General features: G+C 45.6%; 1 protein-coding gene across 1 annotated transcript in view; it reads right to left on the bottom strand.

The window, feature by feature from the left end:
• The window catches only part of LOC144486403 (uncharacterized), a 151,273-nt gene that overhangs the window by 72,582 nt on the left and 72,504 nt on the right, over positions 1-6,187 (bottom strand). The window lies entirely within an intron of this gene.

Here is a 6,187-nt window from a genome sequence, read left to right on the forward strand (position 1 = left end):
ACAAAATTGGCAGGACTTGCAGATAGTGAGGAGCATTGTCAGAAGCTACAGAAGGATATAGATAGGCTGGAAATTTGGGCAAAGAAATGGCAGATGGAGTTCAATCCTGATCAATGCGAAGTGATGCATTTTGGTAGAAATAATGTAGGGAGGAGCTATACGATAAATGGCAGAACCATAAAGGGTGTAGATACGCAGAGGGACCTGGGTGTGCAAGTCCACAGATCCTTGAAGGTGACATCACAGGTGGAGAAGGTGGTGAAGAAGGCATATGGCATGCTTGCCTTTATAGGACGGGGCATAGAGTATAAAAGTTGGGGTCTGATGTTGCAGATGTATAGAACGTTGGTTCAGCCGCATTTGGAATACTGCGTCCAGTTCTGGTCGCCACACTACCAGAAGGACGTGGGAGCTTTGGAGAGAGTACATAGGAGGTTTACCAGGATGTTGCCTGATATGGAGGGGCTTAGTTATGAGGAGAGATTGGGTAAACTGGGGTTGTTTTCCCTGGTAAGACGGAGGATGAGGGGAGACTTAATAGGTGTATAAAATTATGAAAGGCATAGATAGGGTGAACGGTGGGAAGCTTTTCCCCAGGTCGGTGGTGACGTTCACGAGGGATCAGAGGTTCAAGGTGAAGGGGGGGAGGTTTAACACAGATATCAGAAGGACATATTTTACACAGAGGGTGGTGGGGGCCTGGAATGCGCTGCCGGGCAAGGTGGTGGAGGCGGACACACTGGGAACGTTTAAGACTTATCTAGATAGCCATATGAACGGAGTGGGAATGGAGGGATACAAAGAATGGTCTAGTTGGGCCAGGGAGCGGCATGGGCTTGGAGGGCCGAAGGGCCTGATCCTGTGCTGTATTGTTCTTTGTTGTTAGAAGTGGAAGGGAAATGATCTCCAGTGGAAGAGAAACAATTCCTGAACATTGTAAGACTAAGCTGGTAAATCAGCAGTGAATAGAGTTGTGAAGTGGTAAAGACCTCATCAAGACATAGCTTGCGGAAATAATAGTTAAAATACACCCATTATTAGAGGCAGAGGAAGGTAGACAATGGCAGAGAGCTGATCAGGGAGGGCAGAGGTGAAACAGAGAAATGGATGGCCGTTTAAAAATTCATAAAAAGCATGGTTAGTAAGTTTGCAGACGATACTAAATTAGGAGGTATCGCTGATAGTGAAGAAGGTTATCAAAAATTACAGGGGGATCTTGATCAGTTGATCGGTTAGGGAAGTGGGTCGATGATTGGCAAATGGATTTTAGTACAAATAATAGAGTACAGAGGCACAACCTCAGGCTAAAGGGACAATCCTTTAAAACAGAGATAAGGAGGAATTTCTTCAGCCAGAGAGTGGTGAATTTGTGGAACTCTTTGCCGCAGAAGGCTGTGGAGACCAGGTCATTGACTGTCTTTAAGAAAGAGATATGTAGGTTCTTGATTAATAAGGAGATCTGGGGTTATGGGAAAAAAGCAGGAGAATGGGGATGAGAAAAATATCAGCCGTGATTGATTGGCGGAGCAGACTCGATGGGCAGAGTGGCCTAATTCTGCTCCTATGTCTTATGGTCTTAAGTGTGAGTGTTGCATTTTGGAAAGTCAAATCAGGGTAGAACTTATAAAGTGAATGGTAAGGCCCTGGGGAGTGTTGAGGAACAGAGGAACCCAGGAGTACAAGTATATAGTTTGTTGAAAGTGGCGTCACAGGTAGACAGAGTGGTGAAGAAGGCATTTAGCACACTGGCCTTCATCAGTCAGGGCACTGAGTATAGGAGTTGGGACATTATGTTATCGTTGTATAAGTCGTTGGTGAGGCTGCACTTGGAGTATTGTGTAGAGTTTTTGTAACCCTGTTATAGGAAAGACATTGATAAACTGGAAAGAGTGCAAAGAAGATTTATGAGGATGTTGCCGGGACTAATGGGCCTGAGTGATTGCGTGAGGTTGGACAGGCTCGGGTTTATTCCTTCGAACGTAGGAGAATGTGGGGTGACTATAATGAGGTGTATTAAATAATGAGGGGCATAGATTGGATGAACCCACATTGTCTTTTTGCCAGGGTAGGAGAATTGAAAACTAGAGGGCATAGGTTTAAGGTGAGAGGGGAAAGATTAAAAGGGACCTGAGGGGCAACGTCTTCATGCAGAGGGTGGTGTGTACATGGAATGAGCTGCCAGAGAAAGTGGTTGAGGCAGGTTCAAACAGCAGGTTTAAACATTTAAAAAGCATTTGGATAAGTACATGAATTGGAAAGGATTAGAGGGATATGAGCCAAACATGGGCAATTGGGACTAGCTGGGAGGGCACCATGGTTGGCATGGATCAGTTGGGCCGAAGGGTCTGTTTCTGTGCTGTATTGCTCTATGACTCTATGTGCTGGCTGCGTCAGCATCTATTGCCCTTGAACTGAGTGGCTTGCATTGCTGGGGGATGTAGTAATTTCCTTCTTTAAAGGACATTATTAAATTGGATGAATTTTTACAACAATTGTCATCAATGGACTTCTAATTCTAGATTTGTACTGAATTCAAATTTCAACATCTGGCCATTGTGGGATTCGAACCCAGGGTTCACAGTGTATTGCCCTGGATCCCTGTATTACTAGTCCAATGACACTAATACTGCACCATTGGCAAAGGAGCCACAATAGCCCGAGATCCATGGAATCAGAGCATGCTCTAAATTTAAATTAATGCTCACCAACACTCACCCCAAAACAATTTCACTGTTTTCAACGTTTTAAATCTGCTGGAGTCTACATCTGCAAAGATCTCAGAGAGTTTGGTGTCCGGGAAAAATGTTGCAATCTTCAAATCTTCGCCGTGTAAATGAGGAAAGTTATAGGTGTAATTCAAGGTTTGTAATTCAGGACAGACAAACATTTCTTTTGGTCTGAGTTTGCTGTGAGTAAATCCTCCCCTTCTAACCCCCTGTAAAAGGAGTTTCCAAAATCCATCAGCATTTGTCCAGAACAGAAATTCAAAACATTCTCTCCTATTGCTTGCACAGAATTACTTTAGTGGGACAAAATTGCAGTGGAGGCAGTTCAGAGAAGATCCAGTTGGTTGATTCCTTTCAGGTTGAGCAGTTTGGGCCTGTACTCTTTGGAGTTTAGAAGACTGAGAAATAATCTTATTGAAACATCTGGGAATTTAAGGGTGGCATCGTGGTTAGCACTGCTGCCTCACAGCACCAGGGTCCCAGGTTCAATTCCGGCCTTGGGTCACTGTCTTTGTGGAGTTTGCACATTTTCCCCATGTCTGTGTGAGTTTCCTCCGGGTGCTCCGGTTTCCTCCCACAGTCCAAAGATGTACGGGTTAGGTGGACTGGCCATGCTAAATTGACCCTCGTGTCAGGGGGATTAGCAGTGTAAAAGCAGGGGGTTGTGGGGATGGGGCCTGGGTGGGATTGTGGTGGATACAGACTTGATGGGCTGAATGGCCTCCTTCTGCACTGTTGGAATTCTATGATTCATATGATATAAGGTGCTTGACAACGTAGATGCTGAGAGGATGCTTCCTTTGGTGCGGGAATCAAGGAAAAATAAAGGATTTAAGGTTAAGATGGAGAGATCTTTTTTCTCAGTGGCCTGTTGATCTTTGGAACTCTGTTTTCACCAGAGAGGATTGGAGGCAGGTCATTGAATATATTCAAAGCTGAGGTTCTGAACCACAAGAAACTCATGGGTATGGATGGGGTGGGGGTAGCAAAGTCATAGATTCATAGAGATTTGCAGCATGGAAAACAGCCCTTTGGCCCAACTTGTCCATGCCACCTTTTTTTAAAACCCCTAAACTGGTCCCAATTGCCCGCATTTGGCCCATATCCCTCTCTACCCATCATACGCATGTAACTATCTAAATGCTTTTTAAAAGACAAAATTGTACCTGCTTCTACTACTACCTCTGGCAGCTTGTTCCAGACACTCACCACGCTATCGAATTACAATGGGATCTTGATCAATTGGACCAGTGGGCTGACGAATGGCAAATGGAGTTTAATTTAGACAAATGCGAGGTGATGCGTTTTGGTAGATTGAACCAGGGCAGGACTTACTCAGTTAATGATAGGGAGTTGGGTAGAGTTACAGAACAAAGAGATCTAGGGGTACATGTTCATAGCTCCCTGAAAGTGGAGTCACACGTGGACAGACTGGTGAAGGCGGCATTCAACATGCTTGGTTTCATCGGTCAGAACATTGAATACAGGTGTTGGGACGTCTTGTTGAAGTTGTACAAGACATTGGTAAGGCCACACTTGGAATACTGTGTGCAATTCTGGTCACCCTATTATAGAAAGGATATTATCAAACTAGAAAGAGTGCAGAAAAGATTTACGAGGATGCTACCGGGACTTGATGGATTGAATTATAAGGAGAGGCTGGATAGACTGGGACTTTTCTCTGGAGCATAGGAAGCTGAGGGGTGATCTTTTAGAGGTCTATAAAATAATGAGGGACATAGATCAGCTGGTCAATATCTTTTCCCAAAGGTAGGGGAGTCTAAAACTAGAGGGCATAGGTTTAAGTTGAGAGGGGAGAGATACAAAAGTGTCCAGAGGGACATTTTTTTCACACAGAGGGTGATGAGTGTCTGGAACAAGCTGCCAGAGGTAGTAGTAGAGGTGTGTACAATTTTGTCTTTTAAAAAGCATTTAGACAGTTACTTGGGTACGATGGGTATAGAGGGATATGGGACAAATGCGGGCAATTGGGATTTTAATATAAAGACGGCATGGACAAGGAGGGCCGAAGGGCCTGTTTCCATGCTGTAGACTTCTCTGACTCTCTGTGTGAACAAATTGCTCCTCTGGGTACTTTCGTATCGCTCCCCTCTCACCTTAAACCCTTGCCCTCTAGTTTTAGACTGCCCCACCTTTGGGAAAAGCTATTGACTATCTAGCTGATCTGTGCCCCTCATTATTTTATAGACCTCTATAAGATCACCCCTCAGCCTCCTACGCTCCAGAGAAAAGTCCCTGTCTATCCTACCTCTCCTTATAACTCAAACCATCAAATCCCGGTAGCATCCTAATAAATCTTTTCTGCACTCTTTCTAGTTTAATAATATCCTTTCTATAATAGGGTGACCAAAGACAATACAGCACAGGAACAGACCCTTCGGCCCTCCAAGCCCGTGCCACTCCCTGGTCCAAACTAGACCATTCTTTTGTATCCCTCCATTCCCACTCCGTTCATGTGGCTATCTAGATAAGTCTGAAATGTTCCCAGTGTGTCCGCCTCCACCACCTTGCCCGGCATTGCTCCTCTGGGCACTTTTGTATCTCTCCCCTCTCACCTTAAACCCTTGCCCTCTAGTTTTAGACTGCCCCACCTTTGGAAAAAGATATTTACTATCTCGCTGATCTGTGCCCCTCATTATTTTATAGACCTGTATAAGATCACCCCTCAGCCTCCTATGCTCCAGAGAAAAAAGTCCCAGTCTATCCAGCCTCTCCAAAGTAGACATGATCTTATTGAATGATGCAGCAAGCTCGATGGGCCGAATGACTGGCTCCTTTTCCGAATTCTTATTCCGATGTTCTTGGATAGCTGCGCATGCGCCCTGCTACCTATTGTCCCTCTGAAGGTCGAGGTTCTGAACCAGCCCCTGAAACCACGCCCATTGTGACCCGCCACCGACGGCAGCGCATGCGCTCTCCTTCCCCGCTGAAACAAGATGGCGACCGAAAACCGGAGCCTGTTCGCGGGAAAAAACCCCGGGAGCTGCAAACCCGGAACCGGCATGGTCTTATTCAGGCCTTGCAACCTGGAGCGGGCATTTCTGAAGCCTCCGCTCCCTCCCCACCCCGACTCCATTCCTCCCTCCGCCACACTGACTCTCACCCGCTGGAAAAAGCGTACCCTGCACTCGCAGGGCTCCGAGCAAAGTGGCACTGCGCACACTCCAGATTCAGCACTGCGCCTGCGCAATAGGCTCCTGTGGAATGAAGAGGATACTTTCCCACCCGCAGGCGTGCTTGGGAATTAACGGCGCCATTGTCAAAGACATAATAGAAAACTATCTGGTGCAATTGAGATGAATTAATTTTTTTAATACATTCCTCTGAATTTGTGATTAATTGGCCTGTGTACTAAGCAGATATTAATGTTCCACTTAAAATTAAAAGAGAAGGTGCAGGAAAAACGCAGCAGGATTGAGAGAGAACCCACAGAGGCAAGT

Source organism: Mustelus asterias, unplaced genomic scaffold, assembly GCF_964213995.1.
Source record: "Mustelus asterias unplaced genomic scaffold, sMusAst1.hap1.1 HAP1_SCAFFOLD_331, whole genome shotgun sequence".
In the NCBI taxonomy this organism is placed as follows: Eukaryota; Metazoa; Chordata; class Chondrichthyes; order Carcharhiniformes; family Triakidae; genus Mustelus; species Mustelus asterias.